Source organism: Xyrauchen texanus, chromosome 33, assembly GCF_025860055.1.
Source record: "Xyrauchen texanus isolate HMW12.3.18 chromosome 33, RBS_HiC_50CHRs, whole genome shotgun sequence".
NCBI classification, from domain to species: domain Eukaryota; kingdom Metazoa; phylum Chordata; class Actinopteri; order Cypriniformes; family Catostomidae; genus Xyrauchen; species Xyrauchen texanus.
Window position 1 is genome coordinate 31,994,704 of NC_068308.1, and position 11,910 is coordinate 32,006,613.

Sequence of the window (11,910 nt, forward strand, 5' to 3'; positions counted from 1 at the left end):
CACAAAAATGTAATTTGCTTATTACTTTGTCAAAAAAGTACGACATTACTAATTACTTTTACGTTACTTTCTAAAACACTTTTCACAAAAAAAGCTTTAGTTTTTCTGCTTAACGAATTTAAAATAACGTCTATTTTTGCATGTGCCCCTTTTGACTCGCTAAGGGGCACATGCCCTTCAGCTGTCAAAGTAACACAAACAGATGTACATATTAACATAATTTATGTTTTAAATATATTCTACATAAATATTATTTTCTTTAAATATGTCACCGTAGTATAGTAATTAAAAGTACTTAACTCAATTTCAAGACAGTAACTGTAATCTGATTACAATGATTTGAAATGTAATGCACTACACTACTTTTTATACTGAAAAAGTAATTCAATTACAGTACTTAATTACTTTGTAATTAGATTACACCCACAGTCATGAAAAGCCTTTGTTCCAACTTGCAAAATCACAACAGTCCTCAAATTCAGTGCAACTATTGAAAGAATGTTGTTTTTAGATTCAAATAAAATCAGGCATGTTTTTGTTTTTGGTGGCAACTATTTGTTTAGCTTCTACCTTGACAGATAATTTTGCGCCAAAAAACTTTAGATTCTGGATGCACAGACTTTGATTTCAACAAAAAAGATATGGTAAGTGTTAACTCGACTTTTATGTTGCTTTTCTAACTATCTGCTTGAAGTAAAAACTTCAGCTTTACAGAAGAGAGACTTGAAGATTCCAAAGAATTCATCTCTGCAACTTTTACTCTTCCACATAGCTGCAGTTAATTTATGTGACCAATGGAGCATTTGTTTGGTTTTAACCCATGTGCCAGGTCCTGATTGGCTAAAAGAGACCAGCTGTTGTGGGCCTGAACTTTGCTTCACACTCTGTGTGTTTGTCCTGTCAAGGTCATGTCTGCATGTGCCAGGTCTATCTCCTGTACATCAGAGCTAATTTCGTCCGACACAGGAGAGGAAACATGAAGATGTTTGTTTAGAGGGATAACACAAGAAAAAGCCAGGCCATGCCCTCTCTTGCTGAAATAGAACTACGGCTATTTTAGTGGGTCAGAGATGTCATGAAATGTCATATACAATATTAATTTGTGAGGGTTCCCTCTTTAAAGGAAATTAAAATTCTGTAATTCTTTACTCATGTCATTCCAAACACATATGCTGTTTTGTGGAACTCAAAAGGAGAACTTTGAAGAATCTTCACCTAGATCTATTTCATACAGATACAGTACATCACTGACTGTCAAGTTCCAAAATCAAAGTAAATAAATAAATTAAAGCAATATAAAACATAATTCTTGCTTGTCTTGTAACCAAAAGTAATGCCATCAAACCTGTGTCAAAGGCACTTTATTTGAATGGAGAGCTGCAGCTGTGAAATCAGTCACAACCTATTTGTTCCATTGACTAGTGCTGTCTTTGGATGTTTCCAAAAGTCTGATTGAAGGGAACCTAGTGAAATTCCACAGATGCAAGGTGTAAAAATGTTCTCAATATGCTCTTTTATGAGGCTGTCATTTAATGTCAAGTGTAAAAATTGTCCATGTATTATCTGGTTTTATAACTGATATATAGGGGTATTGTATTCTTGAGCCAGAGCTAAATATTTGGTCTTATTTTAACGGGATGCTGTGAAACATCCCGTTAATGTTTATTATTATTATTATTATTATTATCCATATTTAATGGATGCTTCAAAAGTCACATACTTTTTCCAAATCTGCTTGAGTTAGTGTAAAACTAAGGTATCATAATTCAATAATCAAGATATTCATGATAGTTTTTGCTCTTTTAGAACTGTCTGTCTTTCATGTCTATGCCAGCTCTTTACTATATACATTAAAGGCAGGCCCAGACGGAATTTGCACACAAAGAACTCTTCAGCAGAAAACTTCAGCAGAAATGTGGCATCTGCCGTTCACAAAAGTTTTACATACAGTATCTCCCACTCCTTGCATGTTTGATTATTAAATATTTTGGCTAATTTAATTATTTCAGCTACCAGCTAGAGTTTGTTACGTTCAGCTCCATTGAACACATTTTAGTATGTTTAAATCCCTTCCGCAGAACTTTGCAGATTTTTCCTCAAAATTGGTGCAGAAGATGCAGATTCTGTCTGGTCCTACTTGTCTGGTGAATAATGACAAACCAGTCAAACAAGTAGTCCCAAACTCTCCTTTGAGCCAATGTTACACTTGTCGGGGAAAACACATACAGTCTGCTGTAAATGGCTTACTTAAACCTGTCTTTGCAGATTAAATGAATACTCCGAGTTTGATACAATTTAAGCTCAATCGACAGCATTTGTGGCATAATATTGATAGTAGCACTGCACACGCTGGTGCTACTACTGGTAACAACACAAATAAACAGTTTAGAAAGTTTGTGTCAATGCGCCCGTTGTATAAAGCCTCAAGCCATTGCGTCGCATCAACGGACGCACCCGGTGTAAACAGGGTGTCAGCACCAAAAACTATCAAACAGTCATGACATTTAAAATATTTATAAATGGAACTTTTTGCAAATTGTCCAAGTGTTTTTAATTGCCCAATTCATCAATAACAGTTCCTTTGCAATGCTTAAATCGTTTTATGACTGTTCACAAGCAATCCACGCTGAAGTATATGCCGAAGACACATCCATGTGATGCACATACATAGTCCACATCAATATGTAATCTATGCACACACCTCCAGTTTCCAGTATCATCCTGATTATGTATCAAGTGGACAAAGACGTCTGTCTGTGTAGGTTTAAATAAAAATTTTTTTTTTTAAATAGTCCAGATGAGTCCCCTTTGGTTGTTCATGAGGCCACAGTAGGCCTGGTTTGTCCTTCACTCTCAGTTCATAAAACTGAAGCACCAATGAGCTGGGCCAAGGGTGCAATGTTGAGAAGTAGGCGTTGATGTTTTTGAGCTGTAGAGGTGGTAATGAATGATTAAGCGAGGCACAATTAATGCTTTTGTTGCATTGGGGATTAAGTTTTGAGTTCTGAAATTTACAGTATGTTTTAATAGTAGAAAGACCTATTATATGTCAAAATATCAAGGACATTTTTATTTCTCATGACTCATTTAAAAAAAGCAAAAATCTGGGTTCCAGTGAGGCACTTAATATGAAAGTGAGTGGGGCCCTTCAGTAAACATTAATATACTCAGATGTTTCAAAGTACAGCCATTAGATGAAAACAATATTGCGTGTTAACATTATTTAAGTCTGATAAAATTGCTTACTAACCTTTTCTGTGTAAATTTAAAGCCAGTTGTACAACTTCATTGCAATGACGATGTAATGTCAACAAACCCTATTTTACAGCTCAAATAATACACAAGTTTTATCAGAAGAATTTATGTAATTGCTTTTATAAAAATTACAAGTTTAACATTTCTGCCTTTAAACCCTCCCAAAATGTACCCCATTCACTTCCATTTTAAGTGCTGCACTGTAACCTTGATTTGTGCATTTTAAAGAAAAGGACAGATGCGTCGTAGATTTTTTTTTGTGGTATTCAACATTATGCTGCCAATACTGTTGATTGAGCTTAACTTGTTTTGAACCCAGAATATTCCTTTAAGCTGGGCTAGGAGAAAGTACACTGACTGACCAAAAAAAAAAAAAGTTGCCATTTGAATTGAAATAAGCAGATACTTAAGAGCCTGTGATTGGATCATTATTGAAGTGATTAGTATGTTTCATAACTGGCAACAATTATTTTAGACCTAACTGATGCAGTGTATAGCTTCTTATTTCTTAAACAACCATGTCAGAAGATGTATCCTTTGGTCGTGGAAAAGATGTTACTGTGAAGGGGGAAATTATTGGCCTGCATCAAGCAAAGAACTAAGGAGATTGCTGAAATCACTGGAATTGGGATAAGAACGTAGAAGGATAATGGGGAACCGTCAGCTTCGTGGAAGAAAAAAATGACCGTGATCGGAGATCACTAAAACACTTGGTGATGTCACATTGTAAAAAATCGACAGTAGAACTCACTGCTATGTTTCATAGTGAAAGTAAAAGCATTTCCACATGCACAATGAGATGAGAACTTACAGGATTGGGACTAAACAGAGTGCCCACTGTACAAGCCTCTGGAGGCAGTGTTATGTGGTTGCTCCAGTAACATTATGGCAATAAAATGAAGTCAGCTGACTACCTGAATGTACTGAAAGACCAGGCTATCCCATCAATGGATATTTTCTTCGATGACGGCATGGGCATACGCCAGGACAACACTGCCAAGATATATCGGGCTCAAATTGTGAAAGAGTTGAGGAATAATTTTGACATATGAATTGGCCACCGCAGAGTCCTGGCCTTAACCCCATTGAAAGTCTTTGGGATGTGCTGGAGAAGACTTTACGGAGTGGTTCGACTCTCCTGTCATCATTACAAGATCTCGGCCAAAAGTGAACGCAACTCTGGATGGAAATAAATGTTGTGACATTGCATAAGGTTGTTGAAACAATGCCATGACAAATGAACACCGTAATCAAAGCTAAAGGTGGTCCAACTAAATATTAGAGTATGTAAATTTAGTATTTATATTTTGGCCAGGTGGTGTATTTTAACTTTGATTTCAATGTGACATAGTTACGAAACCTTTCAAGAAAGGTCCCTGCTAAAGACATTCACGCCTCCCTGAAACAATGACGGGGGAGTTAATCTAGTTTACGGTTCCTGTGAAATCTATACTGCAGTAGACTGTTTGCAGCCTGGGACTTTAACTGAACAGCAGATGATAAAAGCATTAGGGAATTCATGTTTCCTCATTAGCTGGTGAGTTAAACATGTGTTGTACCAAATATTCCCTGAAGTTTTAGTAATTAGGTTATCTCATGAATATTGCAGATAAAGAAATATCTGTTTCTCATGGTTGCACAATCTACAGTTCGGCCCAGTTTTAGAGGACATACAGTAGTTAAACCCTCTTCTGCACACATACAGAATGCTGAATTATTAATCTCAACAGCTGTTTTCCAGACATTTAAAATTGCTAATATAGTTTATATAACTTTGTTAGTTGGCACTGTCTATTCATGCAGCAGTTATTTCTTTTTTTTGTTTTGTTTTGTTCTTAGAACTCTGCAGCAGTTATTTCAATTCATAGAAAATTTGTTGTACCCATACCATCAACAAGACTGTCTAACCCCTTAAAATTTATGCCAAAATATTCCAGTTAACAAATAATGTGGTAGGGCATGGTCTGAGTGTGTGTACTGGAAAACCACAGGGGCCACAGAGAATACATTGAAACAGACTGGTATTAAAAGAAAGATGTCAGAGAAAGAGGCTAAAAATGATTCAGCATGGATTAAATTTTTTTTTTTTTAAATGTATGGACGACCTACATAAAAGAAAACCTGCTAGAATCTGCTTCAAAAAAGCTCTTTGCACAAACTTTGCCTCCAAAGCATGCTTGAGAATGTGATGAAAAATACATCTTAATCAATAGAACATTAACAATAAATCAAAATTGACTGATTTTATTACATTGCTGTACAATATAATTATTTTGTTTGATAAATAATTGTAAAATATTATGAAATATTTTATCATCTTTTATTATGAAAGAAATGCAGAGTTGTATTTTCTGCAATATGAATTCCAGTAAATCATTCACAATCTGAGATCCCCCCCCACTTCTGTTTTCCATCTTCTGTTTTCTGCCACATCTTCCCTGATCTGTCCTGACCTTTTCTTTTTTTAATCTTACTCACTGACACATTTCATGAACTGTGAGCATCACTTTCCAATTTTAAACATTCAGGTTTCCACAATAATTTCCCAATGAAAGCTCCAGTGATTGCAGGTCGATCTCTGCAGTATGGTATTTACATACATGTGTTGTTTCATGTTCCATCATGCCCTGCATACTTCATTAAAATGGCTGTAGTGAAACTATATGTTGAAACTACATATTTTGAGTTCGACAGAATTTCAGGTCTCAGCTCTATTTATGATCTATCTAGGATGTTGCTGAGCAGGAGATTGTGTGAAACCAGAATAGCATGCACAATAGACAGACACAACAGCATGAAGATCACAGGCTTACGGCAAAACTCTCAGTGTCTGAGAGAGCAGTTTCCCAGACGGTGGCTTATTAGAAGGTTTTTTCCGGTGATAGTTTGGTACACAGATTGTTTTGTGTTGCCTGGATGGGGGGCTTGTAGTTCAGCATTGTTTACCCTCCCTTTAGATCACAGCTGGGCAGAAAGATTAGTGTATGGACTGATAGACACAGATCCTCATCTAGATACACCAGACCTCAGAATTCTTAACCATTTCATGAACTTGTGATTGTGATTGTGTTAATGGTTAGATAGTCAGTTTGAGCGGCACATATCAGCATGGATTTTTTTGTGAACCTGTCTTAATATAATGCAGACTTTTATTGAAGGATAGGGGAATTAAAAGCTATAATGGACTTGACAGCAATCCCACAGCTCACGAGTGAGAGCAGCAAAGCGCTGTATCTCATTTCACAAGTACAGAAGGTAAGTCTTAAAGGCACAGAAGCAAAAAATGGCCTGTTTAATTCTAAGACTTATTAGAGGGTTGCAAAAATGTTTTACCAACAACACAAGTGGACCTCAGGTAAAAATAAACAGATAAAAAAGTATGATATGACCTCTTTATGAACTAATGATTAGTAATAAAGATTTATATATAAAAAAATAGGATACATACTTGAACTAGGTATTTGGAGTTTACAGCTGAAAAGAAGAACTTAACCTAAACCTTACACTAAGGCTGCATTGAATGTGGATTTATTAGAACCTTTAAATTATGAAGTCTCTCTCACAAAGGTTTGTTGCAGCATGCTTGACTCACATGAGAAATCTAAAGAACGCGGGTGGAGTTATAGAAACACGGGAACATATATTCACCAAATAAGCACTGTTACACTGCAGCTTGCCCAACAATGTAAGCCTTTCAGACAGGAAGCACAGATTCAGTGCGCCTTTCCTGCTCACCGTGTTAAATGAATAATTCAATAAATAAATGGAATATTAAATGGTGTGAGCGGAAAAGGGTGACGCCCTACTCCTTATTTTCCCACAAGTGTGACAGTCTGTCCCATATATTCCAGAGGCTCCCATCAGTGCAGTGCACTGAAAATAAATTGAGTGGGGTTTACTAAAAAAAAAACAGGAAACTATTTTGTTGCAGAAATCACTAGTAAATTTGAAAGAAAATATTTTCAAGTAAAGGCTACACACAATTCTTGGTGGCTTTAATTAAAAATTCTCAATCTTAGTTTAGAGATTTTACTTAAGAAACTAAGCCATGCTTTTAAAAGTGTACCAGCATTTCAATGCCTTTTTAACATACTTAGTCATGTACCACTTAACACACAGAAACCTTCCACAGGGACGCTTAATGCATGCCATGTAGTGGTAGGAACAAGATTCAGAGCTGCACACGCAGACCTGACCACTTGGTGCACAAAACACAATGATGGTACAATCAACAGGTGATTTATTTCTTTTTTTATCATGAAATGGTAATTTTGATATGCAAGTGCATACATCATTAAAGACATGCCGGGAACACCAGCTTTAAAAAGATAAGTAAAATTTACTTGTTTCATTTACCTGTGAAATATTCTCAAATTAGCAAATAAATATGACATGGTTTTCTACTTTAGGATTGGTACATAAGAACATTCATTTTACACGTTTGAATTGAGTACAGATGTAGAATTAACCTAATATTTTCAAGTTCATGCTTAAACTAACTAATTCAGTGTTGAATGTACTTAATAGTTTCTGCTATATTTACCACACAATCGTTGTAGTTGTTTTTTATTTCAGTTTGATATTTGTATGAGATTTTGTCTGCTCACGTTTTAACAAAAGCTTTTTAATCTTTAATTTTATTCACATCCATGCCACAACCTTTTTTTAATTTCAGATGTGAATTGCTGTGATTTATGTTATATTTTTTTAAATATCCAGGCCTGTTTACACATTAAAATCCAAAAGCCTACTACAAATGACATTATCAGGCAAATCAGCACACAAATTAATTAAAAAGTTGCATTAAAACATGAACATGAATTTCAGAAATTCTTAGTATTTGGTATGTCCCATTTTTGCTTTAATGACAGCATGCACTCGAGCTGGCATAGACTTCACATGTTTGTGCAATACCTGATGACTTGAGAAGATTCCAAAGAGCATGTGCTTCAATTCACAAATCTGACCATTTGCACAAAGGAGAGAACATGGCCAATGTCACACATTTGCTTACATTTGATTAGTGACCTAGAGCAGAATTCTTCTTCATTTTACATAAAGTTTCTCATAGAGTCATTTTGCAATATTTAAATGAATAAAACCATCTGTTCTGTCTTTTAATTTCATTTTAAATATTTTAGTTTTATCAAAATTACTGGACATCATTACTCCTCGAAGTAATGCATCTTTAAAATATGTACATGCATAATAAACTGATCCTCAAATTCACAAAATCTTGAAATATTGAAGAAAACTAATGCAATGTACTGTGCCATGCTTTAAGACAAAGCATGAGGATGTTACAACATCTTAGTGCTCTGTATTATGTAATTCACCTTTTGCGCTAATGCAATCCAAAAGCCATATTGCACAAAACAATATTTTATGAAAGAATCTCCAAGAAATCATGTGCTTCTGTGTTTTCCTTCTTTCCTTTCCTTCCTATTAATATCTACATCAGAGGATCTGCTAATTACCATTAATGAACAGAGCATATGAGGTGACACACACACACACACACACACACACACACACACACACACACACACGTACTCAGTTTCTTCCTTTTCCATTGCTCCAGAAATCCAGGCTACCTCAGTTGACATTAATGTCAAACTAACCCTCCTGTGTATAGAAATATTTTCCATGGCACTGATCTGAATCGAGTTTCTCCATAATTTTTCTTGAACACAAATCTCATATTGGATGTGAAAAGCATGACAGTCATCCCTATTAGGTAATATGAAATTACTTGTTTCCTCTCCTTCATAAACTGGAATTTCTCATCTTGACACAATGTTGGAGGATAATATGGAGCACCAGTGCAAGAGGTGGGAAATTTGAAAAGTCTTAAAAGAGTTGTTGATGTATTTTAAAAAGATGTGACAATTGTAAATGACAGTACAGACTGTCTTGAACATTCAGAGCCATTTAATTGCTCTTCTAAAGATTATGTCAGAGTCAAAACTCCATAAAAGGAAGCAAATAAACCTGTCATACACTACAAAGACCATATTTTGTACATATAATTTTTAAAGGGTCTATTATTGATTTATTAATAAGATTGAGCAGCCTCAAATAAATCATGCTCACAGGACAAGTAAACACAAGTGGTCACAATTGGACCGCTGGGAAAATACAGAGACCCATTTTGAAAAGGAGACTGATTGATTCCCATTATAAAATTGTAGATTTCAAAGTATGATTACAATAAATAAAACAAAGTAAAATTGAAAATAAATATGTAGTTATTCTTGGTTTGCCATTCTCTTTCCACTCACAATAAATGATGTTACTTTATTGTTATAAAATTTCTATTGGCTCCTTTAGAGAAACTGAGCAAAACGACTGTATCACGCTTACTCTGTATTTTCCCAACGCTCTGAGATACAGCTGACTTCCGATTACTTTTTTGAATAATGTAGAATCAAGATAGCACATGGACTCATTGAGAGATAAATAAAATAGAAATAAAAGAATATGTATTCTTCTAGGTCAAGAGCTGAATGTGTCTTTAAAGAATAGTATTATGACAACTTTATAATAGTTGTCTGTAAGAGTTATAACATGAAAGCTATTGGGAAGTTGATGCATAACTAACCTTTTTTTTAATTTTTTTTATCAACAGAATTTTATGAAGAAATTCAAAGTGTATACTGTATTTTAGTATCAGAATGCGCTGTATTGCCAAGACAGAAGCATCCAGTGCACAAACAACAACAAGACAGAAATAATAAAATGTTTTAATAAAAATAAAAAGCTAATATAAAATATAAGTATATATAGAAATACACAATAGACAAAAAAATATACCCATAGTATATACGTATGTATGTATAAATACAAATCCGTTATATACAGATAGTGCAAGGGAATGTACTGTATTGCAGAAGAGGTAGGGTATGTTAGATCAATATAAATAGACTAAGCTGTGTATTGCACATTATTACTACTCAATTGGGGCAGTTTTAACTGTTTATGAGATGGATAGCCTGAGGGCAAAATCTGTTCTTGTGCTTGACGGTTCTGGTGCTCAGTGCTCTTTAGCGCCAGCCAGAAGGCAATGGGCTGGTTGAGTAGGGTCCAGAGTGAATTCCAGCCCTTTTCCTCACTCTGGAAGTGTACCGTTCTTGAAGGAAGGGCAATGGGCAACCAGTAATCCTCTCAGCAGTCTGACCTGTCTTTTGTAGTCTTCTGATGTCCAATTTCCCAGCTGAACCAAACCAGACAGTTATTGAAGTGCAGAGAACAAACTCTGACTGCTGAATAGAACTGTATCAGCAGAAGCTGTGGCAGGTTGAACTTCCTCAACTGGTGAAGGAAGTACAATGTGCATCTCCCACTTCAGGTCCTGTGAGATGGTAGTGCCCAGGAACCAAAATGACTTCACTGCAGCCACAGCGCTGATCAGAATGGTGAGCGGGGTTAATGTTGGGGTGTTCCAACTGAAGTCCAAAATCACCTCCACTGTTTTGAGCATGTTCAGCTCCAGGTTGTTTTGACTGCACCCTCTTTCTGTATGCAAACTTGTCATCATCTTGGATGATGTCGATGACAGTAGTGTCATCTGCAAACTTCAGGAGCTTGACAGAGGGGTCCTGGGCGGTGCAGTCATTTGTATACTGGGAGAAGAGTAGTGGGGAGAGCACCCGTCCCAGGGGGGTACCAGTGCTGATCATACATGTTCTGGAAGGGAATTTCCCCAGTCTCATTAGCTGCTGCGATTGGTCCATTTTTAACATTTTAAAATGAACTTTTGGCCTATAACAGTTCATTTTAAATGGTAATGCGGTTTAAAAGTGCATATATTCCATGTAGTATCTCATTTGAAATACCATTAAAATGGCTTGCATAATAATTCTAAAATAATTATGTTTGAAATAGTTTTAGATTGAGTATTACATGTCAACTACCCATATGTCTATTTTTTATGTGTTTTGGATAGCATTTCCACTGTCTATTTAAAGAGATATGGATTAAGTGAACACAACGATTTTTGACCATTCAATCTTGTTTTATTGAAAAATGAAATAAAATAGCATGTGCAATTATAATTACAATAATAATAATAATAATTATTATTATTATAATAAGAACAACAATAATATTAAATCATAATATAAAATCTGTACATTCCATTGTTTTGTTTTTCTTCAGTACAATAGGGAAGACTGATACAAAACAACTGCATAAAGTATGGGGATATTTACAACAAAGAGAATGAAATGCTGCCTAGACCGTAAGTCATTATAAAGAGCAATTCCTCCCCATTAGCCAATAGTTACCCGGTACACATCAGGCTTACTGAATATTTGGCTGTTCATCAAGTGTCTCTTGAAAAACCACATGCCAAAAAAACAAAAAAGCGATAGATGAAACAATATAAAAGCAATTTATACTCTTTTTTTTTTTTATGCTTAACACATATATTGTGCAGTATTCAAAAAACTAAAATGTATTGTCTCCTTTTATAGAGCTTTCTGGAGAATGTACTCTAATGGCCGTTTTGCATTACTTTAGGTATTCAGAGAGGTTTGACGTCGCAATCAAGTGTGATGTGGAATCTCAAGTGCACATTTTGTGTGCAAGTGCGGTTCTGAGCTCAGATTCTGTGTTCTGATTGTCATTGGATCACAGTACCACATTCTCAGTCTA